Below are 27,271 nucleotides of genomic sequence, written 5' to 3'. Positions count from 1 at the left end.
CGTTCCAGCGTGGCACCTTACCACTCTGATCCCTGAAGTTAGTTCAGGCATCTGTGAGGCCATATGGAACTAACCACAATTTATCTCTGGTTAGCATCTCTCCTGCAGCTCTCTGCTAGGTGCAAACTCTCTGGTTCCAGCTACCCAGTAAAATCAGGGCTCTAGAAGCCCAGCATGGGCTGGCCTATCTCGGCTCCTAGCCACAGACTCTGCTCATACGCCCAACAACCGCCCCCTGGTAGTTGAGGTATAAACTGGTGAAATCAGGACTCAATAAACTGTAATTTATCAATCAGATTTATATGTTAAGTTCTCAATCCACAGTACATCCGCACAATAAACTCACAACCAATTGATAAAGATATAAACCGCCCAGCTAGATAAGACAAAATGACCCATAGAAATCCATCCCTTAAGAAATATTCATAACAACCTGTATCTAGGTAGAGATGCATGGCAAGGATCGTTTACATCTGCCTCCATCTTGCTTCTCCCTCTCCCTCTTCTTCTAAAACCTTTGTTCCCGCCTCCCTGCCTTCTCATCCAATGACAGGCCTTGTTTTATCTTATGTCTGTCTTCACCGGCATAATGCCATCAACCTACAGCAGGGGCTATTCCAAAAGCTTTTGCCTATATGTGGGATATGTTCTAGCTAGGCTGCCTTTCTGCCCTCAGACTTAAAGTATTAGGATTGGGGAGAGGATATCCAGGGGAGCCCCCACCTGCTTAGAGGAGAAGGATGGGGGAAGGGTTGTGGGAAGGGGTGACTGGGATGGGGGCAATGAGCAGGATGTAAAGTGAATAAGTTAAAAAGAATAATAATGGGCTGGAGAGATTGCTTAGTGTTTAAGAGCCCTGACTGCTCTTCCAGAGGTCCTGAGTTCAAATCCCAGCAACTACATGGTAGCTCATAACCATCTCCAATGAGATCTGATGCCCTCTTCTAGTGTGTCTGAAGACAGCTACAGTATATAAAATAAAATATAAATAAAAAGAATAATAACTAATTGGGTTTTTTTTAAAAGAGTCAACTGAACCAATAAACGTAGACCAAAATCTCCCTCCTACTTCATTGTTTATGTCAAGCATTCTGTCATAACAACAAGTTCTCAATACCGTGAGGGAGAGTAGCCACAGCAGGTATAGCTGCCTCTGTGCAACTTTGTGGGGCCATCATTACATAATTATGTATAAAACGTAGTTGTACCCCATACGTGTGAAATGCAGCAGAGAACTCAGACCAGTGGGATGATCAGGAAAGAGACGGGTCAAGAGGAAGCTCCCTCAGAGAAGGAGAAGTAGCATGTAGTTTCCCCAAGGGATAATTATACATCTCTAGGGGTAAAAAAGGAAGCTGGGGAGATGGCTCAGCACCTAAGAGCCTCACCAGTCTTCTGAGAGCCTGGATTTGATACCCAGCACCTACACGGAAACTCACAACCATTTGTAACTCTAGTTTCACAGATGTGACACCATCTTCTCGCCTCCTTGGGCAACAAGGCATGTCTATGGCACATAGACATACACAATATAATTTCCTTTAAAAAAAATTAGGAGAAAACCCAGGAAACAACCAATGTGGAAGTTTATAGGCAAAAGAAAACACTTCACTAGCACAAGGGGGAATAAGAAAGAAAAGACACTGGAGACACCAGCAGACTCTGCCCAGTCAGAGGCCGTACTAAGAGAATGGCTACGGAGTCAGGAAGTCTCACTACCTTGTCTCCTAAGTGGCTGACCCTAGGCAAATTAACATCTCCAAATCACAGCTGACTCATCTGCGAAACACCTAACTCCCAGAGTCATTCTGAGGATTAAATGAAATAACCGGCAAAGATCACTGGGCTCAGACTGGGCTCACGGTGAGCACATGGTAAGCACAATGTGAAGGGCAGCGCAGTGGAGTTTCGAATGCAGTTTTAAAGCAATGGAAACACTGATGAGGGCTAAGGAGGATTTCAGCATCGATCTTGGACTTTTAAAAGCATCGTTTTGGCAGGCTCTCAGTTCGGCTGCCAGACCTCTTCTGTGGCTTTGTTTGGGGTATCATTAAGAACCTTAGCCCTCACTCAGTCTTCCTGTCTCTCAGAATTGCACAAGCTTATTTCTTCGGATTAAACCCCTTTACGCGGAAGGTAAGGTGATGTCTATTTCTTAAAGCTAGTCCCCAGCTGATACAGAGAATATTTGAAGTATTTTGGACAAGATATAATCATGACCTAAATTAGTGTGCTGTCGAGGGGAACAGATCGGAGAGATTATATCTGAGGGAAAGTTAAGAAAATGAATCAGAAAGGACTCAGTGATTGTTTGAATCCAAAGTTGGGAAGAATAACACCTGAGTCATAAATTATTGACGAGAGATGATGTGGGTGGCTGTACCATTTCTTAAGACTATCGAGCTTGAAGTAGGCGTGGCTCAAGTAGAAAACCTCACACTTAACACTAACCTCACTCTATGAAAGGCATATTTAAGGTATAAATAATTGGAGATGTGGCGAAAGCTGTTGCATATGTAAGTCTAACATTCAGAAGAAAGGTCTGGGCTGCTTTTTGGAATTCCAGTGACTTAAGTTTTGGAAATGTCTGAAGTTGTTTGAGGCATGCACAGAATGTAACAGGGGGAGTCCAGACTGGAAGACAGCAACAAATAGAGGCTGTGGAAATCTTTGAAGAACAATGAGCTCAACTACTTTTCTTGTCATTATGACAGGACACCTGTCATAAAGATGCTTAGGAATTTAATGGTTTATTCAGCTCTCGGTTTCCTGGGTTTCCACCTATCACGGAAGCAAGTACAGAGAATGCACTAATAGGGGCTCTCTGGGTTCCCGATAGGCAGCCAAGCATGAGACAGTGCCACCTTCTCAGGGGCAGGCGTTTCTCCAGAAAAGCCCCCCAGGAACATGTCCATAGGTGCAATGTGCCTTAATACTCTCCCAAGGGCATCTCAATAACAACCCAGTGGGCAACAGAGATTTACCACCACTGTGGTTTAGGATGAAAAACTCTAGAAGGAGTTAGAACTCGAAAGGAACAGTTAGACAAGCAAAGGGTATACGGAGATGAGGAAGCCAAGGAAACCAGTGGTTGGCAACAGAACCACGGCCATTACATCCAACAACTCGAGGGTCAGAGGCAGAGCCTCAGGGGAGGAAGCCAGATTGGAGTGGGTTGAGAAATGAGTAGGAGGTGGGAAAGCTGTGGAGGAACATGCAAACAACACCATGGGGCAGCATTCCCTAGCTCATATGCCAGAAAACTGAAAATAACAAGAACGGCAGGCACGTCCTTACAGGGTTTCCACCTAGTTGTATCTCAGTCCTTTCAAAACCTAATCTCACGGTAGAAGGAAGTCCTTTATGTTCTGCACATAAAGGGGAGTGCAAGGACGAAGAAACTATTTTAAAACTCCAACAACTTAACACTGAATTTCAAGAAGAGAAAGGAGATGCTGAAAGTTTATTTTCTAATGGGGGAAAGTAGAGTTTATTTCAACCCACGAGAAAGGGAACAAGAAAAAGAACAAGTTATCGATTATGCAAAGTTCCTGGGCAGTCAGAGCAGCATGGGGCCTGGGACACGGTGGGGGTTGGGGGAGGAAAAAGCATCTGCTAAGACAGGGACATTTGCAAATTTGGATTCAAGGATGCACAATACCTGAGAGAACCTGGCATTTAAGAACATGGGGAATGTCTGAAGGTGAGAGGAGTGTGAAGCCAGGCAGCTGCAGCTCACACACCCCTTTCTTGTACCAGCAGAAACAGGAAGTGTAGGCAGCATTGAGGAAGAGCAAATGACTTTCAGGGGAGATAAAGGAACCTGAGGATGGAGTTTGATTTTCACTGTCTTCTAGCTAAATTTCCCTGTTTAAGGTAGATGCAGAGATTGTTTGCGACCAAGCCATCCAAGCCCTCTGGAGGAATTTCCCTTCACCTGCTAAGCAAAATATACAGAGCTCCTCCCCCTGCAGCGTTCCTGAGGGAAGGATCCTGAGGCCGCATGGTCAGTGACAGCAAAGTCATTTCTTCAGTTCAGCACTCAGTTTACCATGGTGATTTAGGATCGTCTGTTCTATCCCCAGCAAACATATTGTGTGATTTTAAACATGCCCGCCATGGAACGAGCAGGTGGTCAGATTCAAGTGGAGCTTGGGCCAGGTGGATGCTTGTGTAGGGCAGGTGTGTGGGAAGGGTTGTGAATAAACCCTTCCAGGCTCTGGGGAGAGAAGTGAGGGATCAATGGAGAGGGAGTCCAGGACCAGAGATTTCAATAAAACGGGGTAATTAGTGTGGGAGCCAGCACTTAGAAGACAGTTCCTGCTTCGGAAGGATCCACTGAGGCAAAAGGATGGCCCTAAAATGGCCAGCATAAGCCAGATGCCAAGTCTATCCATGACAGAGGTTTAAAATGTCTAAGAAACTGGGGGAGGGGGTACTACAAAGAGGCACGTGGCTTGAGGGGTGCAGAGCTGGGGGCTTCCCACCCAAGCTTTTGGCTCCTTCCAGGACTTGGTCACCGTTTGGTTTCTGCTGCTGTGATGAACACCACAATCCTGAGAAACGTTGGGGGATGGGAGGTAGGGCTCATTTCACCTTCAGTTTAGAATAAAGGAAGTCAGGGCAGGAGCGCAAGGCAGGAACCTGGAGGCCAGAACTGAAACAGAAACATGGAGGAACACTGCTTACTGGCTCGCTCCCCCTGACTTGCTCAGCCTGCTTTTTTATACAACTCAGGACCACCCGAAGGGCGTTTACCCAAAGAGCAGTCCAGTGAGAGCGTTTCCTCAGTTGAGGTTCCTCCTTCCCAGATGGCTCCAGCTTCTATTAAATGACAAAACAAACAAATAAAAGCCAGTGCAGTCACCTAGGCAACTGAAAGCTAGTCCCTGGGGAGGAAGCTTTGAAGGTCAGATTCAGCTCAGGACCTTGGCATCCTGTGTCCAAAGTGCATGGTGCCTTCAGCAAAGGGAGCTATCTTCCACTTCTCTGAGATAGCCAGGGGCCAACAGTTATAGCCTGTAACGTTTGGGGAGACTTTTCGACTCCCCTAACCAGCAACTCTGAAGGGAGCTTGTCATCTTGGGATTGGGGTTTTGTCAGCGAATCCATGACTCATGAGAATCACTGTCTTCCCAGGTGCGAAAATTTCATTTAAACTATATATAAGTATACATGGACTTGTGTCATGTGCGGTCTTATGTAAATAAATAATAATATAATTTTATGGCTTTTTCAGATATACTTACTGTCATTTTACCCTTCCTCTTCTATGTTGACCTCTCCCCCTTCCTAATTTAAGGTCCCCCTTACTACCCTGCCCCATTCATATCATTTGTATGATGCTATTCTCCTCTCTGCCCCCCCCCCCCAGTCTCTTCTTACTTTACTGGTTCTGCAGTTCGCTCCACATCTAGAGATTTGGAGTTGGGAACCACAGATGAGAGAGAACGTAAAACGTTTGTCTTTCTGGGTTTGAGTTACAAAACTCAGTATAAGCTTTTCTAGTTCTGCTTCACGGTTTTAATTTTGTTTACAGCAGAATAGTATCCCATGGTGTGTACATATACCACACTTCCATTGTCCATCCATCAGTTGAAGGGTGTTTAGGTTGTTTCCGAGTCATAGCTATTGTGAAGAGGGACTTGCGAACGTGGCTGAAGAAACAACCCCAGGAGTAGACTACCAAGCCCTTTAGGCATGTGCCAAGGAGTGGTGCAGAATGTGGTAGTTTTACGTTGAGCCTTCTGAGAATGATTTCCAGAGTGGCAGCACCAGTTTGCATTCCCATCAACAGTGAATGACTGTTCCCTTCCCTCCCCTCCTCTCCAGTGCTCTGTGCGGATCGTCTTGTTGTTCTTTGCCAATCTAACTGAAGTAAGATGAAATCTCAAAGTTATTCTGATTCTATTGAATGTCCCCTAAATTGGGGAACAGTGAACATTTTTTGTTACTTTTTAGCCACTTTTATTTCTTCTTCTGAGAACTCTCTATTCAGATCCATAACCTGTTTTATTGTTTTTGTTTGCTTTTAATGATTTGTGGTATTTTGTTTCTTTGTGTTTTCATTCTTTGTATATTCTGAATACTAATCCTCTGTCAGATGTGTAACTAGCAGATACTTTTTCCTATTCTGTGGTCTTTCTCTTATCTCTTTAACTGTGCAGAAGCTTTTTTAGTTTTAGGAGGCTCCACTTGTAAATTGTTGGTCGTAAGTCCTAGGCAAATGGAGTCTATTCAGAAAGTCCTCTCCTACACCTATATCCTGTAGGCACTGCCTACAGCTTCTTCTAGCGTTTTCAGTGTTTCAGGTCTCACATCTAGGTTTTGAGCTAGTTTTTCTTCCCAATCCTTGTTTGATTCCAATCTTAATCATTGGCGTCTCCATTTTTTACAGGTCTTAAGAGTAATCCTCAAACTCCACTTTGAAATTTTGCCCTTGAGAGACAAAAACTCAGTGTGTGTTCCTCACTACCTGCCCTATTGTTCTGTGTTTCCAAATATACATCTCTCTCTCTCTCTCTCTCTCTCTCTCTCTCTCTCTCTCTCTCACACACACACACACACACACACACACACAGAGAGAGAGAGAGAGAGAGAGAGAGAGAGAGAGAGAGAGAGAGAGAGAGAGCCTTATATTTTAATATGCTTCAAACAGCTCAATGGTTGGGCCACTCCCAAATCTCCACATGGCTAACACCTCCCTTCTGATATTGTGTTATTACTTACAAAAATCTATATTCCATCTTTGCTACCCTAGACCCAGTCAGGGAGGGGGACCCTGGGGCTGCCCTTCCCAGGCTCTTACATGATTGCTACACTCTCTCTTCCGTACCTCTCCTTTCTCAATATGGCCGCCAAATCTTCTTCCTCCTCCCTCTGTCCTTTGCCTAGAAATCCTCTGTCCCTCCTCTGTCTCCCTGCCCAGAGGTTGGCCGACCGCAACTTTATTTACCCATAAAAACCTACTGCGGGAGGGGACCTCGGCATCTTTCATGCAGATTCTCATGCAATTTTCAGGACCCAATTAACATAATACAAGCTCTACACAAAATGCACAACAGGGAGTTGCATTCATAAAGATTGAGCCACAGAGCTTGATCCAAAGCAGCAGCTCAGCCTGCATTTTCTGATGTGTCCCCATGTCAGAAAAATGTTCATGTCTGTCAGGTTGTGTTCTCAGGACATATGTCACATGTGCCCTGTGTTCCTAGGTGGTAGTTTACCATCTGTGCTCACCACATCTCTGCCAAAGTGACACCACTTTAAGCAAGTGTCACTGAAAGTTAGACTTGTATTCACTGGGGAATTAATCTGCTATAGAGTACCATGTCCTCAGGAGACTTGGAGAACAGTGGAACACATAGTCCCTCCTCCTTGTTGGAAAAAGAGCATAGCCCAGCATTCCCAACTGGTCCTGTTTGATGTTTGCCCAGCTGAGCATCTAGACCTTCAAACATATTCTTGTGCGTAAAATGGAACCAATGGTACTATGTTCTTAATGAGTTTTGGGAAGAAAACGATGCATTAAGTCCTGATCATGGATTCTATCACATAGAACCTCAATAAAAGCAACTACCTCCTTTGTAATTAATGAAAACCATAGAAATACCGAGCTTGAGTTTGTATGAGCTCAACAAATTGCAATGTAGAACCTTTCTTTTCTCACCTGTAAAAGGAACATAAAAGGCATTTATAAGAATCAATGAGATAACATCCACAAAATAGTGATACTTGGTATTCATTATTTCTGCTTCCAGACAGAACAGTGGTGGCCTGTTGAAGGAACTAGTCACTTGACATTTGAGACTAAACCTAAAGCCTTTGGACTCCAGAACTGAGATTTTCCAAGACTAGGGGTAGACAGAGGACAAAGGATTGTCCCTGCATATTTGGAGATTTTGTTGCTACAATATGGCGACTACAAGAAAAAGCCTTCAGTCTACCCAGGCCCTTTGCAGCTGAGGCACTGTGGGGAGGGAGAAGGATAGAGCTACTTGAGGACTGGAAGGGAGTTAGCTCCAATCCTATAACCAACCTCTCAGAAGTAACCAATCACAGGAGGGAAGTGTTTTTTCTGGCTTGTGCTTTTAGGGGATTTTAATGCATGACCACTTGTCTCCGTCACTTTAGGACCACATCAAAACCAACCATCATTGCAGGGATTATTTGGTAAGGCTGTTGATTTTTTGGAAGCAGAGAAAGAGGAAGTATTCCAGGATGACAAAATATGTCCTTTCAAGGCACCTCCCCCCAAGACCTACCTTCTCCAACTAGGTTGTAACTCTTACTAAGAATGCCGTCATCTCCAAACAGGCCATGCATCTAAGAATCATCAATGAATGAGGCCTCACCATCAGATCAATTCCCCTATGATACCAGCTGAGAACAATGCCAAGTAGGAGAACGAGCCTCTAAGGGCCATTGCAGATTCAAACTATAGCACTTTATGAAAAATAGTACACAATTCAAAGGGGTATCAACACCATGGGACTTCTAGCCAATAAGTAGATACTGGCTCCTAGGGAAGAAAAAGGAAGTCTTTATTCATTAAAAAGAAGATGATATGATTTCACAAAGCAGAAAAAACTTTCCCAACAAAGGTACCAGGCACAAGGCATTGGACAACATAACTGGCAGGTATTTTCAGACGATTCCTCTCACCTGTTCCATGTGCTACAGCTTCAGTGGTGAGATCATGGAGATTTCTGATGCAAAGGGATAGTCTTATTGAATTTTGCCTCAGAACATAAGGGTGGAGGTTGTTTTCTGTAGAGCCATATCTTCATTTTTCTGTTAACTTGAGTTGCATCTCAAAGGCAGAATCCCCATAAAAGAAATGTCATATTTTGGAAATGAAATCTTACTTTAGATCCCCTGGTAGGGATTCTCTTGTTTGAAGCCTGTTATTGTTTCATTTTTCCTTCAACCAGAATTAGGCTGTCAATCATGTCGCTCATGGCCCCCACCATAGAGAAGCTCCGCTCATCAGAACCTGCTTCTCTGACCTAAGAGGACATTTGTTTTGCTGAAAGTGGTTTCCTGCCAGCATTTTATCAAGAAATCACCATTCCCCTTCCATCATTCGAGGAGAAAGACTGACATGATGCTCTCTCTGCTGTGAGACACGCGTCAGTTCTTTGATGTGGACACAGCAATTGTGTGTCTATCTTCACAATCAAAGATGTCCCTCCTCCTTTAAATGATAATAACTTTTTATTACAAGTATTTGTTAACGAACGTGATAAGAGTCCTTGGAGATTTTCTGTAACAGCAGCCATATGGAGCTGTGATTTCAAAGTCCCTTTGATCTTGCACGGGTTTTACTCTGTTGGATTAAATGTCAGCATTACCTTTTATTTCTGAAGATCCCCCCTCTTCTCAGTCGTCTTACTTTGCACCCAGCTAGCGAACATTCTCTGCGTTTATTACTGGTATTAAATCTCTGACTTAAAGGAAGCCGCTCAGCATAATTTATTTTGTTGCCTCCAGTTTTTATGATATGGTTGTAAAATTGATTCCAGACTGTCAAGAACTACAGAGGTGAATCAACAGGAATCAACAAAGGAAGGAGGAGATTTTAAAAAGCATCCTGAGTCCCTTGGGGCCCTGACTAATCGGAACATCTCATGCTGTCCTAAAGCACATCGGTTCATTTTTTTTCCCTCTTCATCTTCATCAAAGCAGATTACCAGAATAGAGTTGAAAATAAGACGCCTGAAGAGGTTTAGACCAAAGAATATTGTTGATAATAGCAAAGCGGGGCAAGATTCAAATAGTTCCCTCAGAGAAAGAGTTAAACAAATATGGCAGCACAGTCTTTGAATGTGCAACCAGAGAGACAGCACCGGGCCAAATGCACCAAAGAGAATAAGGAATAATAAACACATTTGGTCTTTACCCTCTGTTTTTGCTATGGAGCTCCTCCTAAGGCCTTGGAATTTCCTGAAGATTAATAATGTCTTTTGTTTTTCATAGAGAGTCCCTAATGCTCACATTTGAGTTTATATTAATGAGATGTATTGGTAGGGCCCCTAGACAGCCTTTGAAGGAGCACCCCAATCTCTAGGAAGGAGAGGTGATGTTAAGGACTGAAGTCTGTGAACTCTTGCACAATTAGACTTAATGAATCCAGAGCAGCCACAGAAGCTCCAAACCCTACCTGCCTCTCTGTATTTTGGTCCCACGATACTTCTGGGTAGTATCCTAAGTGACTTCTGGTATTCTTGGAGCCATTCCATCAAATTAGCAAACCCAAGTAAGATGATGGGAACCTCTGGTTTAGAGCTGACTAGTCAGAATTGCAGGAGGCCCAGACCAACTATTGGAGTCTGGGTGGGATCCATCTCACCCAATTGAGCCCTTAGCCGGAACAGTCTGTGCTAACTCCAGGTTAGTGTCATAATTTACTTAAACACAATCAGTTCTGCAGGGTTGAAGAACTGGTTGATATGGAAATCTTCTTCCACCATTGCAGACACATCTGATGTCAAATGTGTGAAGAGGGGACCAGTTTCTTTTAGGAACAGAGGAATTTTTTGTTGGCAAATACATACATATAATACATATATATAATACAAAGAAGAAATGGATTCTAATGGATTCTCATGCATTAAGCAATTAAATATTAATACTGGGAAACATATCACACCTTCATGTCTCTAGGGCCTCTGGCAAAATCCCAACAGACTGGATATGGCCACCTACCTACACTGGAATTTACTTAAGAGAAGAGAGAAATGGTGGTGAAAAATTAACTTGTTCTTTATTTAGCCCAAATCAAGCAGTATGAAAGTCTTCCTTCCCAGGGCCTGTAGAACCATTTGCGTTAAACAGGATAAAAACAAAAGTGGAGAGGCCAGAGACGTGGATGCAACAAGTTGCGTGTGGTCACCAATGAGACTGTTGTACTCTGCTGGCATCCTTCTTGGGGTGATGAGATTTCTATTCGGAGTCTAACGGCCCTGTGAGAGGATACCGTACAAACAACCTAAGAAAGCTTTCCCCCCACCCTAAGAATATAGTTTCAGGAGAGACTCAAAAAAGGTGGCAACTGACATTTTTCACTGTGGCAGAAAAGGACGACAGATTTTTTATTTTAGTTTAAGTAGGTCTATGAATCAGTGGTTTCTTGGCAGTTTATGTGGAGCCACAGGTTCTAGAAATGCTCATCTTATCAGCATGACAGAGAGGTAAGTGCTTGCCCAGTTTTTCCATGGGTGCCTAATCAGAAACAGAGCTCTGGATTGAAAGAATTGTGGTTTGCCTCACCCTGTTGCATGCCCGTCACTGGTATAGCAAGGGCTTTGTGCAGCTTCTGCTTGATTACTCAAGGATATCAAATAGCTTCCATAAATGACAGGCCTTGGAAATCCAGGGTTAGATATTTGGGACCACATAAGGGCTGAGTATCTTCCAGCCTTCTCGTTCATTGGTCGTCTTCAGAGTAGAGAGGCCACTCTACAGTCTAGAATCCATTCCGTCATCTGCTCCCCCAGAAAATACTGTTGATTCCTACCTGGTATCAAGTCTTACGTTTGTGATGTTGTGGGAAGGAAAGTAGCAGCTACAGCTTCCAAAACATCCCACAACTTATCAAACTGCTATGGAAAAGTAGGAGTATCTTGAGAGAAATATTCTATTCCATTAAGAAATGCTGGTTTAGGGACTAGGGAGATGGCTCAGTGGTTAAGAGTACTTATTCTCTCAGAGGACCCAGGTTTGATTCTCAGCCCCTCCAGAGTATATCACAACCACCTCTAATTCCATTTCTGGGATATTCAGCTCCCTTTCCTCAGGCACCAGGCATACAGGTAGTGTGCATATATGCATATAGACAAAATACCCGTACACATAAAACAATATAAAAATAAAATAAAATATTTTGTCCAATTTAATATCTGAGAATTTGTTCCCTTGGCTAACAATGTAAGACATTATCCTTACCTTTAAGAGGCTGAAGAATCAGCCATATTGAAGAATAGAAGATTAACCTCCCTGGGCCAACTGTAATTCAGTAGTGTGAAAGATCAGAACCTCAAGGGATATGCTCTTGTGGTAGAATTCCAGCTCGGAGGCTTTAAGCAAATAACTGAATTTGGGCTTCTCTAAGCTTCTCTTTTTCCCTCTGCAGAGGAAGAGAAACATACGCCTGGTAAGGTTGTTAAAATTGGAGAAAATTCACATAAAGCTCAGCTCATGGGCTGGAATACAGAAGCCCTTGATAAAAGCAATAAGGATGAAGACGGTGCACATGAATACTAAAATGAGAGTGCGGCCTCGGGGATGAGAAGAGCCCAGCTGAGCAGCTGGAAATGAGGCAGCATTTTCCACCTCCCAGATCAGCAATCAAAAACTTCCAATAACACTTCCATGACAACTAGGGGTTAAAAAAATACTTATAAATGATCTTGGTGACAATGCGAAACAGGACAGGCTCTGTGGAAGCCAGTTTGATCATATCTCATTCATAAAAATGTACACTGTGTATGTGTGTGTGTGTGAGAGAGAGAGACAGACAGACAGACAGACAGACAGACAGTCAGACAGAGAAAGAGAGAGACAGAGACTATACATGCACACACATACTTGGTGTCTTCCTCTGTTGCTTCCCACCTTATTTAGAGAAATACTGTCTCTTGCTGTACCTGATGGCTATTTGGCTAAATGCCTGGCCAATGAACCCCTGAGCTCTGCCTGTTCTCCAAGCACTGGGCTTTCATGTGGACGCTAGGGACCGGAACTCAGATATTCATGCTTACAGCATACGCGCTTTGCAAACTGAGTCATCTCCTTAGCCCTCGCCTTAAAAGACTCTTTTAGAATTATCGAGCTTGTTACAATATACGAAGTAATTTGTATAATGAATAGGCTTATAATTGTAAACTTCACAAAGCACCATAAATATTTATCCATCTGGACCATTATCTAAATTAGCACTCCCTACAAGGAGACTCCAGGTAGCCAGTGAGAGGGGCTAAATTTCTTTATATATATATATATATATATATATATATATATATATATATATATACACACACACACACACACACACACACACACACACACACACACACACAGTTAAGGAAAGCTGTCCAAAACATATTGTTAAAAGAATAATAAAAAGTCTCAGAGCTCTATGCATGGTACTCTCCCATCGGGACAAACATGTACCAACAGAAGTACCAACATAGCCTTGGAAAGGTTTACAATGCCTTTATCAACTCTAAAAAAGCGATACTGGAATAAGAAGGCAGCTAATCCCATGGTTTACTATTTCATACAATTGGAAATAGTACGAACCATGTCTCCTTTTAAAAGTTAAGCAATGCCACTGAAACAAGTACATGTAGATGATGTCATTTATAGAACAAAGGATAAAGTAATTACGTTTTTAAAGAGATATTTCATTATTACTTATGTGTGTGCATGCAAGCATGCGTGTTTGCAGACACCTACAGAGTTCATAAGAAGATTTCATATGCCCTGGAGCTCCCAGCAGTTATAAACTGACTGTGGGTGCTAAGGACCAAACTCAGGTCTACTGAGAGAACAACAAGCACTCCAGCCCTGATGACGCTTTTAGACACGTAGTCCTGTTTCCAGATATGCTCCAGTCAGGAAAAATGACTTCATATCAGACAGCTGAATGGTTTGCAGTTAATATGAGGTCTCATCGGAAGAGCTAGGAAGCCAAACAGACTTTGTAAAGCATCAGAGAAGTTAGTAATAGCAAAGACAGGAGTGAATGAGGGTCTGTGGATGAGGCAGCCACCGCCAGAGGACCACTCCTTGGAGATGTCCTCTGGCTTTATCTTCCATTGAATGCACCTGCCTGGAGCCTGGTTAACAAGGAAGGCTGGGAGAGGACTTTTCCCTGGGTTGGCTCTCTGTGCATACAACAGAACAGAGGAAGGGTGGCAATAAACCAGAGAGCAAAAAGGTAAATGACTAGAATGTTCTATATGGTGGTAGGTAGTGCTAAGAAAGGTGAATGCAGAACCAAGCTTTCAACAGCAGATGATATTTAGGGTAAGTTAAAAGCAGGAGAGATGGGGACAAACAAACAAACAAAAGCAAAAACAAAACCAAAACAAACCATGAAACCTTGAAGGCTTGAAGCCCAGTGGAGGAGTTAGAGATAAGAATGGTTTAGCATCACAGGGTACAGTCTTGGTCACAAGCCGATTGTAAGGAACCATAGCCAAGTAGGAGTTTGCTCAATGTCTTGTTGTTGTTGTTGTTGTTTTGACTTGTTTGTTGTGTTGTTGTTGCTTTGACTTGTTTGTTGTGTTGTTGTTTTGACTTGTTTGTGTTGTTGTTGTTGTTTTGACTTGTTTGTTGTGTTGTTGTTTTGACTTGTTTATGTTGTTGTTTTGACTTGTTTTGTTGTTGTTGTTTGCATTAGCCTGGCGTCAGTGCAGAGTTCGCATAGAAAGTTGTTTAAGTCAGAGCTAGGGGTGCCTTTAAAATATCAACTGGGGCATTTCCTATTTTTCAAAATTAGTATCAGATATAGATGGCTCATACCTGAAATCCCAGTATTCAAAAGACAGAGGCAGAAGAATACATAATTGGAGGCCTTCTGGGCCCATAGCAGAAAACAAGCAAAGAAAAAAACAAGGAAAACAAGGCATGAGAGAGCCTGGACCAGGTCCCTCTGATTCAACATTTTGTTTCCGTTTTTGTTTGTTTGTTTGTTTGGTTTAGTTTGGTTTTTGGGTTTTTGGGGGGTTTTTTTTGTTTGTTTGTTTGTTTCCCTTTTAAAGTTTAGAAACAGAAGGAACTTTGTGCTCACAGAGCCTCTGTTTCCCAGTAGGAAACCACATCTTTGTGTTTCTAAAGCAATTTTCCCTTGGGTAGGTCATGGGAGTGTGGGCTGCATTGATAATTCTTACCCAGAGAAAGGAAATTTTGAAGGCGGCATTCTGGGTCATCTTAGTCAAAACATTTCCCACGGACGCTGTAGATAATCCATCCTGAGGTTCGTGTTTTTCTGAATTATTCATATCAAAACTCCCTCAGGCTTTTTTTGTTTGTTTGTTTTGTTTGTTTTTTTTAAAGGGGTTCTGAGCTGCGGAACCAGTCCCCCGCCCCACCCCTTGGTTCTTTCTTGAAAACAGAATGCTGTCTTGTTGTCTCAAGTCTCTGATCCTTCACAACTCTCTGAAAAGAGATCTTTCTCTGTGAGGCACTTTCAAGTTGGAGCTGGGGGTCGGGAGTGGATGTGGCTTCTGTTAAATGAGACCCAGTTTCAGCCATGTTGCTTTCCTGAGTCAGGGAAGGAAACCCACGCTCAAATGAGGCAGAGAATGACGCAATGGTCAGCACAATGCTTTGGGCGTTGATGTCAATGGTTTGTAATCCTAGCTATTCAAGAAGCTGTGTCCACTCGGACAGTCACTGGGTTATGGAGAGAGTTCGAAGCCAGCTTTGATGGCTCAGTGAGACCCTGTCTCAATCTAAAGACTTTTAAAGTGTAAATGGAGCTCAGTAGTAGAGGACTTGCCTAGGATACTCAAGACCCTGGGGCATTATTTGTGGTCATAAAGAGAAGTGAAGTTGTTTTGGCTTTTTTTTTTTTTCAATCTTTTGTAGTACTTGGGGATTAAGATCCTGTCTCTGTTCCAATCATTCATGAGGGCATTGTTTCCCTTAATATTTAATGGGCTAAACTCTTTTCCTTCAGGGCAAGCTAATTTGAACTTTCTATTGCTTGCAAGCCCAAGAGCTTTGACATACACCATCCTTACAGATTATACACATGGCGTTGGTGTAAGGTTGACGTAGGGAAGCCAAGCATGTATGCTCCGGGCTATATAACAGGGGCCACTCTGAGGGTAGAGGAGTAGAACTTGGTCGACGTGTGACCCATGCAACACAATAGTGATCAAGTTGCCCTCCCACAACCAGGTGGCAGGGGACCAGGTGTGCTTTTGTCCTAATAGCAACCCTTTCTGCTTTTGGCCCTGTTACTCAGAGGGATTAAGTTCTCCAGCTAAAGACAAGATTCTTACCTAAGAGTTCAAGTTTGAGTCCTGAAAATTAATTGCATTAGTTAGCCTTGGGTCGTGGGTCAATTTATGAGCCAATCGGAAGGGTGGGAAAGTCTCATTGGTCAGCTGTCAGGCATGTGATCAGCTGTGGCCTATGAGAAGGGTCAATACATAAAAGACACGATCTGAGGATGGGGTAAAGATGCTTCCCAAAGGAAGTCAAGGGTCTATTGGTAGCATAAGAGAAATGGGCTTTGGGCAGATATGGCTGCTGTCCGCTAGTGGCTCTCTGTGGTGGACTGTGGGCTTCTGGGGTGGAGCACACAGCTTAAGCTTCTCTGAGCACAATGTTTGTCACCATGCATGGGTAACTGGTGAACCATAAATGGTTCTTCCTTCCCTAGTCCCGATTTAAAGCTCCCTGATATAAGTTCTGTCATATCTCTTCACATAAATTCTATCTCACCACTTAGGTAGGGAAGCCTGACACGACATCTGCAATTAGAAATTCCACAGTGTTTCTGAAGCCTTCTGACCATGTCACTCTTGTGGACAGTACTCGCCACCCTCAGAGCATGTAGCATACTTTGCAATGACTTCGGCAACTCAATGAGAGGAATGGCCTTTAAAATGCTGTCCGCTGAGCTGGGTGGTTTTAGTACAAGTGGCCGTACATGGCCACTGTGGTGGCCTTTGAGTTTCCTCTAGAAGCAGGTGAGCGCTGTTCCTCTGGAGACTCAGAGGGAATGCTCTGTCGGTGCCCCCGTCCTGCCCAGCCTTCGGTGGGGATGGCCCAGCACCCAGCTGAATTGTGCTCCTTGACTAATGTGCTTTGGAGAGGAAGCGTTTGCCTGTGTAAATCTGCTCAGCCCAAATGCCAAGACGGTTCTTTAAAGACAAGGCTAATCTGGGCAATATAAAACCGCAGACGGAGCCAGCCTGGCTAAATGTCAGAAAACAGGGAATTAGGGTAATAAGAGAGCAAGGGGCAGACCTCGCTCTGTCTCCTTGCCAGCAGCTGAGAGCTGCACCAGCCTAGAAGTGCTTCTCCAAGGGGACAAGAAGCCACAAATTCCCAAGTGATGGCACAGTTTGGAGCAATGGGTCCTGGGGAAATTTTGATCTTCGACTCTTCTGTAAGGCATAAGAATGTCACAAAATAAAATCATATTGTGGCATAGTAACAGGGAACAGGTGAGCAGGTGCCGGTTGCCTTGCAGTGACAAAGATAGGACAAGTTAGGATGTACCTAACTACATCCTGTTATTAGCAAGAGAGGAAGAGACAAAGATCTGACTCAGTAGTGGAGCCCTTTTACTGCATGCACAAAAGCCTGGCTTGATCTCTAGCACCTCAGAAAAGGATAGAGTTGAATTTGATGTCCGTTTTTTTATGTATGTGAGTGTTTTGCCTACATACGTGTGTACATGTCTGAAGGCCAGAAGAGGACATCGGATCCTCTAGAACTGGATTACAGATGGTTGTAAGCCACTATGACTGTACTGGGAACTGACTTCCCGTCCTCGGCAGGAAATGCTCTTAACCTCTGAGCCATCCCAAAGCCAGAAAATAGTTTTTTAAAAAAGGGGGAGGGGAGAAGGAAGTTGGGTATAGGGGAGGACATATTAAATCCCAGCACTAAGGAGGCAGAGAAAGGAAAATCCTTGAATTGAAGGCCAGCTATGTCTCCAGAGGGAGGTCTAGGATAGCTAGGGCTACACCAAAAAACCCTGTCTTAAAAAAAATGAAGAATTAAGATTTTTTTAAAAAAAGAAAAGTTCTACAGAGGGTAGATGTCCTGCAGAAGGCTGAACTGAGGACAGGGTAGGAGCCAAGCTGTGTCTGAAATTCATGGACATCTGGTGGAAGAAGAGGAAGCAGAGAACACGATTGCACATTGTCTGGTGTTGACGTCTGTCCAGCCCCACTAACCCTTTCTGCTGGGAGCACGTTCAGCGGTCCCAACACCCATATGGTTTCCATGGACTCTGACAGGATTGTACAGGCTCAGTTGCTTGGCCAGAACAGACTTAGGCTAGTCCAATGACAGTTTCCTCACTATCAGAAAAGGCTTCTGACACTTGACTCAAAAGCAGAGCCTCCCTAGGAATTTATAACACAGATCTTGAACATTAGTTCTTTGCTGGCAGATGAAGCTTATGTAGGGCTGCTGGTAGCCATGTTTTCTACCTCACCGAGGAAGCCTTTCTGCAGAAGAAGTAAAGTAAGCATGTAAAAGGAGGCAAGAACATGGAGTAGGACAGAAGTATGATGGCATTTGAGGCCTGGTCTCCTCAAGGACATCCATCACAGCCTTTCTTGTGGCTGGTGATTCAGTCTTTCTTTGGATTCTCTGGAGCTTAGAGATTTCTTTTATTTCTCCAACAGGTTCCAGAAGCTTCTAGAAAAGCTCCAACAGCACAGACACTTTCAATGGTGCTGAGAAGAGAGGACATAGAAACATGGCTGCCTGAAGCTAGAGGACGGGGACAGGAAGCGAGAGGCACATTGACGAGAACGTATTTAATTGTAAAAGTGCAAACTTTAAAATGGTTCAGATGGAAATTTTTATAATAGCTGCATTTTGTCACGATCTTTTTGTTTTTAAAAAAAAAAATGATTCTGAAAACAAAACTCCCCTCATCTCAGTCAAGGGTCAGCCTTGCTGTGGATTCGCTGGCAATTATCTTTTGCTATAAGCTTTTTGTCTGAGCCTGAACAATTTCTAACCTCAGCCTGACTCTTTCCCGCCTGTCGTTCATCACCCCTGCCTCGTGTGACCTCATTCTAATAGCAGGGACTCTATTAGAACAAGCTCTAATGAGTGTTAATCTAGGAAGCAGATTAACTCCACCAGAGCCAAGCCCATTTAGTTCCTTCTAAAGCCACATGTGAAGAATATGAGACCTCATCTCTGCCCCCCACCTCTGCTGAGGACAGACAACTAGCAGCTGACGGAGCTGAGGTAATGCGTGTGCGTGCGTGCGTGCGTGCGTGCGTGCGTGCGTGCGTGCGTGCGTGCGTGCGTGCGTGCGTGCGTGGGAGGGAGGACCTCAGTGTAGACCTAGGTCTCACGGAGATCAGGAGAAAGAGGTTGCGGTCCCAGCCCAAATAAACACTCCTTCTGTGTGACTGAAATCTGGGCTGGGGCTATCTAAAGGCAGCGTCATGTTCTCTCACAGTAACACCTGATCTGTGTAATATGTTCCTTTCCAGCTGCAACTTCCCAAATAAACAAGCTAAGTGGGGATCGCGAGCATCTCACAGTTAATCTGCCGGCTTTGGTGAACTCTTACCAGGAGCTGGGCTAGCAGGAAACAATCAACAAATAACAAGATTTCAATACGGAAAACTCAAGCCCCGAAGCTCTGTTAAAGAGACCTAGCAACTCGAAGCTTTGTCCTCCCAAATATTTTGCGAGTACTTGTGAAAATAATATTCTTACCCACAAAGTGACGGATCCTGTTCTTTTTCCAAATTTGCTGCTTAAAATGCACAAAACTTCGAAACTCATTTTAAAGGAATTGACTTATGGAAATGGAAAATAGCCCCAAAAGGAATGAACAGGAGAAAAGGGAGGGGGGTTGACAAAACGTAAGAAAGATGAATTTGAGTTTTAAAAGACAGAAAAAAAGGAGCAGGGACGGTCCTGGAACAGCCTGCAGGAGCACATTTCTTCTTCTGAGGGCAATGCCAAAGGCATTTTAAAGTGCAGAGTCTTAAATTTCTCTGAAGCCCATGGACATGCGAACGTGTGGAGCTGCCTTTTGCCTGTGGACCCAGACATGCGTGGGCCTGCCCTTTGCCTGTATGCACATGCATGTGAGGGGCTGTGAGGAGGCCCTGTCAAGCCAGCTCCTTTGCACACACACCGCCCCGCCCCCAACCCCACCACCACCCCATCCCATCCCCACCCGCTCGGGGCATGAAGTCAGCTTCTTTGTGAGGGGCCCAGTCAAGCAGCTCCTCTGCTCTCGCTCACATTAACATTCAGGGCAACGGCAAGAAAATGAGAAGCTATTAATAAAAAACAGATTTGAAATAAATCACCATCACGTGAGCACATGCTGGCTGCTGGGCTCTGAGGGAAGTTGAACTTCATGGGACTAGCAGCCTGAAGAAAATGAAGTCTGTTCTCTTTCCGAGCATCCTCCGCTGGAGCCAACTGGCTCCTGGATACCAGTTGTGCTGTATTTCCCATGCTGGCATCCAGATGGGATCCGGCCTGCTTCCCGGCCTCTCATTTGAAAATACACACAAAGGGGAAAAGGGGATTCACTCTTTTAAGATGACCAGTATCTCTGGAAGACGTTGCTTAAGGTGCAGGGATACCCTTTATGAACTTGTTAGAAATCAGTTCAGGGTGAGGCGGTGCTGGGGAAAGGGTTCGTTTTGCTAGTCCTCGCTGCTCTTGCTGAAGCTCAGAGTTAGGATCCCAGCATCCACCTCGGGTACTTCACGACTGCCTGTAACCTCAGCTCTGGGAGATTTGGTGCCCTCTTCTAGCCTCTGTGGACGCACGCGCACATGGACACACACGCAGGCACATCAAATACACGTAAATAAAAATATCTTTTATAACAAGAAGGAATGAATTTGGACCAAACTGTGAAATAATCAAAGCGTGTATCTTGATCCCGTTAGCCATTGTGCACTATGGGCATTACCCTCAGATCACCCTGAAATGGCCCTCTGCAGCTGACTCATGTCCAGTTTCTGTTACAGATCTTCTCCTAACCTAAGGCATTCCTTGAGGCCTATTTTTAAAGGAACAACAAACCATGATGGTTTAGTCAGAGGTACTGAACCCTACTTGGTTGCTTTTCAAAAAAAAAAAAACAAACTCACAACCGAGGGGCAGGAATTCTCAATCTGTTGTGACATTAAGGTACATACCACTGACTGTGTCCCTTGGTACTGTGTCACAATACTCTACAAGAAGCCACCCAAGTTTATTTCAGCCTAAGGTTTGAGGAGAGACCATCCGTAGTGACAGGGAAGGCACAGTGGCTGGTTATGAGGCAGCTCCTCACGTTATCTCTGCAGTCAGGAGCAGAGAGTTATGAATTCTGGTGTTCAACATACCTTATCCTTTTCACTTAGTGTGGGACCCCAGCCTAGGGTCCCACGCATACAGGGGGTCTTCCCATCAATATGAACATAATCTAGAAACTCCCTCAGTTATGCTCAGAGATTCCTTTCCATGACGATTCTAAACCATGACAAGTTGACAGTATGAGCAATCACAGGGACACTTTCGATTCTAACCCTTCACAGGGCTGCTTTTGTACAAGAAAAAAAAAATCCATAAGGCCGTCATCGAAACTAACCCCTAATCATTCATTCCCTGGAAAGGTTACAGCTGAACTGGGTAGTTTCTGGGGTCACTGCTCCCATCAGAGAATGGTGGGATCGGGTTCTGTCCGGCTTTCCAGTGCTGGGAAGTTCTGGGGTGGGTAGCTGCTGTTGTTGTTAGATTAATCTATATTTGGAGAACTACATTATATTCTATTTGTAAAGATCTCTTTTCCAGTATTTTTCTGGATGAACATTATGGTCTACTTTGAGTAAATGCACAGAATGCAGGTCCCAAAACAAAGACACCAAGGAGGTCACACTCTGGATTTCTGTAAGTACATATTTAAGTTCATTCGAAATGGACTTCAGGCACATGAAATACATTTAAGATCAAGCCTGTCAAGTTTGGGTATGTGCAGTTCTGAGTGTGTGTATATTAGTATATGGAGCTGTGTGCTGGGAAAAGAAAACAAAACAATGAAGGCCAGCCTGAAGGCAGCATAGGAACACTCCGTTCCCAGACCTATTTGCTCTTCCCTGAAAGGCATCCTGCTGTTCCTTATCCCTGAAGGGTTCTTTCCTAGTCATCAACCAGAGCTCAGATTAAGCATCCCTTTCAATGCCACTGTCGCCTTTACCAGACTGTGGGTAAAGCCTGTCTTTGATAGCTACTGGACCTTGTACCCTCCTCTGATATAACACCAAGCCTTGGAATCAAAGCTGTTTGACACGTTTCTCTTCCCTAGTATCTCAGGGAGTGGGGATTACACCCAAGAAGAGAACAGCCTGGCCATAGTCTGAGGCAACACTGACATGAGCTGATGACCCACTGGTTAGCCATGGAATGCCATGTCTGTGCATTGTTTGGCTAGAACAGAGATGTGACCAAGACCGTTCTGTCATTGAACAGATTCCAATACAAGTGTCATAGCAAAATCTCAGACCATGGGAGAAAACCCAGTTTGTTTCAGATTCTACTTGAAGAATATTTTTGTTAGGTCTGGAGAGTAGTAGAATGAAGAGATTCAACTCTGAGTATAATTGATAATTTTTATACCAATGGCTTAGAAAATGTTAACTTTACCACATCTTTTGACACTCAATTTACACACTTTAATAACTTTTTCTTTTAGCATCTGAACTTCAAGTCCAAAATCTCCCTCATATTCCTCAACATGATATAAAAAATTTTTTTTGATTGGGTCTGGGGACATGGCTCTACAATTAAGAGCACTGGCTGTTCTTTCAGAGGATCTAGGTTCAATTCCCAGCACCCTAGCACGGAGCACCGTACCTGTGAGCACATACCAGCTCACAACTGTCTGTCACTCCTGTTCCAGGAAATCTGACTACCATATGCATGCAGGCAAAATACCAATGTACAGAAAATAAAATAATTTTTTAAAAATTTAATTGATAAAGTAATACCATTTGAGATTTTAAAGTTTTGGAGATAAGGAAGGACACTATATCATCAACATGAAATAATTTGTATATCCAATATACTTTCTCTCCTCTGAGAATCCTGAGGCCCCACTTGTGGACTTTCCATCAAGCAGGAGAGTAACTTTGTCTTTGTGCCTCAGTGAGAAAGGCAACCGTGTTATGTGCAGAAGGAAATAAATCAATGTCCGCTGACTGTTGATACTTGACAGAAAGGTGACAAGAGAAAACAAGCTGCGTGCCTAGTGGCCTTTCTTCATTCCCACTGAAGTGACCAGCCTCACATGTAGGAAATAATTATAGATAACCAAGGGTGGTCCATTCCCTCCTAAATACCCCGTAAGCTAGAAGCCCCTGAAAATGCACACAATAGAGCATCTTTAGGGGCTTTGGTCTAAGAGCCACAGATAAGGTGATCAGTTGTAGCAGCAGTGATCTGTTGTCTAATGAAGCGAATGTTATCCTTAATGGAGGTCAGGGAAGACTTACTAATGGGGGATCTGGGGCATTGACTGCTATTGAGATTCAACAGTCTAATTACCTTGAAGTCTGATATCAAAACTATTGACAATGAATTCGATGGAGGGAGAGAGTTTCAATTGGCTAATCTTAAGCCACAATGGCCCAGAGTGGTGACATGTGTCTGTTAATATGACCAAATACCTGACAGAAATAGGGAGGAAAAATCAATTTCATCATGGTTTGAGGGGTTTCTATCCTCCGTGGCAAGCAGTGCGTGGCAGGGAAGCTTGCTTCATGGTAAGCAGGTAGCAGAGCAGGAACAGGAGGGACTCGGGCCACGAGATAGCCCTAGGACACTCCCAGTGACCCACTTCCTCCCATCTGTCCCATATCCTACAGTCATACCACCTCCAAATAGTCTATTAAAATCCTAAACCCATCAACAAATTAAAGGATTCATTGGGAACGGACTCTAGGACCTGCTTATTTTCAAAAGCACTTTCACAGACACACCCAGGATGTGTGCTCACCAGTCCTAGGTGTCTCTTGAGTTCATCAAGCAATCTCTACTAAGGGCGAGCTCGGAGACTAAGGGTACTTGCTGCCAAGCCTGATGACCAGAGTTAGATCCCTATAAACACTGATAGAAGAGAATAACCAGCTCCCACCAGGTGTACTCTGTCTTAGGGTTTCTGTTGCTGTGATAGAACACAACTAAGGTAGCCTATAGAAGAAAAGGTTTATTAGGGCTGATGGTTCTAGTCAGAGGCATCCATCACCATCCTGGTTGGGGAGTGCAGCAGAAGGCAGGAATAGCAGCTGGAGCATCAAACTGAGAGTTCACACATTACATGCAAGTAGGAAGCAGAGCAAGCTGGGAACGGCATGTGGTCTTTGAAACCTCCAAGGCCCCTGCCAACCTACCTCCTCCTCCAGCAAAGTTGCACCTTCTAAGCCTCCCCAAATGATGCCACCCACTAGGGGCCAAGCATTCAGATGCTAAGATAATGGAGACATTTCACTCAAGCCATCACATCCTATGACCTTCACATATGTACTATAACACATGGAAGATCCTGCCACCAAATAAAGAAATGAATGTGAAAGATAAATGAATAAAAGAGGACATTCTACTGAGCAAATTTGTCTTCAGGCTTTGATCTGCTCACAGATTCCTCTTGAAAAAAAGTCAGGATAGTTCAAGTCATGTGGAAATACTAGTAATTCCAAACTCTAGTCATGTGTTGTAATGTCAGCAACTGTATGACAGACAGAAGATCAGAGAATGGTATATTTAGTGACAGCTTCTGTGTCAGATGCTTTCCTCTCAATCAGCTGCTGGCTCTTGAAGCAGAAGACAAGAGAAGAAGAAAGGACACAGCCTATTCCATATGGTTCAACCAACATTCCTTGGAAGAGATCTTGCATATGTCATTGGATGAAGTGTCAATTATGCAATCCGATTCCACTGAGGATAGTGAATCCTACATTGTACCTGGAAAGGGGGAAATGTAAAGTGACTACACTAACAATGACCTCATATAGGAAAGGAAGGGAATTTGCACCTTCCATGTCTGGTGCATGAAATCAGGAATTTAAGACTTAGAAGTTAGGCACCAAGTTCCAGGAGACTTGGTTTTAGCCTATCTGAGCTCTTTGGGGGAAAGAAGGAAGATTAACTTCTGCTGATGCCAAGTCTTGAAGGACTATTGTAGCAACATAGCATTGACTTAGTGGCTTAAACAACAGATAATAATTTGCCCTAGTTTTAGAGGTCAAACAAGGTCAAGGGGCCAAGTCATTTATTCCATGTGTGGTGAAGGCTCTTTTTAAAAAAATTAATTAAAATGGTATCATTTTCTCTCTTCCCTTTCTCCCATCCAATTCCCTTATGTGATCTAACTCCTTGATTCCCCTTGATACCATTGAAATATATGTGCCTAAATATATAAATTTGAGTTCCTTGGTTTCTATGTTACCTGCATGCATTTGGGTTTGGGAATGGCCACTTGGTATTGGATAACCAACCAGGGGGCTCATCCCTTGGGAAGAGTTTCTCTCCCACTTGTATTATTCCTTAGATGTTTGTACTTCTTTGTTTGTGGGTGGGATGCTGTGAGATTTTCCCCTTCCAGGTTAGCATGCCTGTTGGTGGTATACATTTTCAGGTCTTATTTAAGCAGCCATTGAAATGGGTTTCCATCTGTTGCAAATAAAAATTTCTTTGACGAGTGATGTCTTAGTGTTTCTATTGCTATGATAAAACACCATGATCAAAAGCAACTTAAGAGAAGAAAGGATTATTTCAGCTTACAGGTCAATGTTACAGTCCATCACTGAAAGAAGCCAGGGTAGGAACTCAAACAAGGCAGAAACCAGGAGCCTGGCACTGATCCAGAGGGTCCCGGAGGAGTGCTGCTTACTGGTTTGTCTCCCTTGGTTTGCTCCATTTGTTTTCTTACAGAATCCAGAAGCATCTTCCCAGGAGTAGCACTGTCCATAGTGACCTGTGCCTTCTCACATCAATAATCATTCAAGAAAATCCCCTACAGACTTACTTATAGGCCAATTGCTTCCTCAGTTAAAATTCCCTTTTCCCAAGCGATCCTAGTTTGTGTCAAGTTGACATAAAAACTAGCCAATACAAACAGTGGGGGCTACACTTATCTGTGGGTATAAGGATAAATATTTCGAATGCAGTTACATAGATTTTGCTGCTTTGGTAAATTGGTAGTAGTAGGTTATCCTCTAAGATCCGTGATCTCACTATTTCTGAGGCAGTTAGCTAGGTTTCTTGTACCAGGACTGATTCCCTTCCCATTGAGCAGGCCTTAACTCTAACTAGACCTCTGCTGGTTAATGGCAAGATATGAGGGTGCCACTATAGCACCCATAGGGTTATCATACCATGCTGGTTGTCACAGGTGTCACAGCTGGGTTGCCTCCCTCCCTCCCTTGGAAGCTTGCATAAAACCTACTAGCATAAAGCTTATGGGGAGGCTTTCATGTCAGATCCAGCGCAAATGCTCCAAGTCTTACGTCTGAAGTGCACAGTGTCCTCAGATAGATACATTTTGGTGAAAGCCATTTTTGTGGTTCACTGATGTTTCCTCTTATTTGTGCTCGCACATCTTCATCTGGGGCTCATGTTGGAAGAACACTTATGTCTTCCTCTACAAATAAGAGAAACTAATTCCACCATGGGGGCCATCATCCTCACGACCCCATCTGCACCTAAGACCATCACACTAGGCGTTAGTGCTTTGTGGCATAGCTATGGGTGGAGTGACACAAACAGACCATCACGCTCCCCTTCCTGTGAATTTTCAAGACCTTTCACTTCTAAACTTTAACTCTGTGTGAAGAATGCTATCTATGAACAGTAAAACCTCCAAAGATTCTGCTGGCCAAACAAGTGGGCTTTAATTCTTATCAGCTTGCAGGGGAAGACGAGCCTTGAGATCAAAATAAGCATGAGATTGAATGAGAGTTCAAAGAACGAGAAATGCACAAAAGATGGAGGGAGTGCTCCGGGACGGCGTGGTGTGTGCCTGGGGAAAGTAGCTGGTGTGTGGAGGGAAGAGATAAGCTTGGCGTTGAACACCACTCTGTTCCTGTTCCCCAGTGTGGTAAACATCGCAAAGGGATGCTTCAGCTTCCTGAATCGCAGGTGTCTAAAATACAAGCTTCAAAGGTGCTCAGAGACCCATCAAGGAAAGCTGACAAACTCCCGTGGGCCTGGACCACAAAGAAATCACAGAAGGCCTAGGAGATGCAGAACTTTGCTTTTTAATGACAGTGAGAAAAAAATGAGCAGAATGGGGAAGATGAAAGATTTGAGGCATTGCTAATGAATGAGGCTGAGTGAGGTGACTGGAAAACAGGAGTGAGAGCCACTGCTCAGCAAAGGTAATGAGGCAATGCCATGCAGGTGCAGGAGAGAGCAGATATCACAAGATGAGGATGTCTTATGAAGTGCCAGAGGGGAAAGCACCCAGAGAGGACAGCTTCTGAGAGCTCCCACTAAGAAGAGGAGAGGCTGGTTCATGACTGTACCTTAAAAAGGCACTCAG

General features: G+C 43.8%; 1 long non-coding RNA gene across 1 annotated transcript; it reads left to right on the top strand.

Moving 5' to 3' along the window:
• Positions 1 to 2,039: 2,039 nt before the first annotated feature.
• LOC147999369 (uncharacterized) lies at positions 2,040 to 22,995 on the top strand. Its single transcript, XR_015643590.1, has 3 exons — positions 2,040 to 2,136; positions 18,384 to 18,960; positions 19,212 to 22,995. It is a non-coding gene; the product is annotated as an uncharacterized LOC147999369 (long non-coding RNA).
• The last annotated feature ends 4,276 nt before the right edge of the window (positions 22,996 to 27,271 follow it).

Source organism: Rattus norvegicus, chromosome 19 (genome assembly GCF_021556685.1).
Source record: "Rattus norvegicus strain SHRSP/BbbUtx chromosome 19, alternate assembly SHRSP_T2T, whole genome shotgun sequence".
Classification (NCBI taxonomy): domain Eukaryota; kingdom Metazoa; phylum Chordata; class Mammalia; order Rodentia; family Muridae; genus Rattus; species Rattus norvegicus.
Note: the sequence above shows the minus strand (reverse complement) of the source record. Positions and strands in the feature narration are given on the sequence as shown.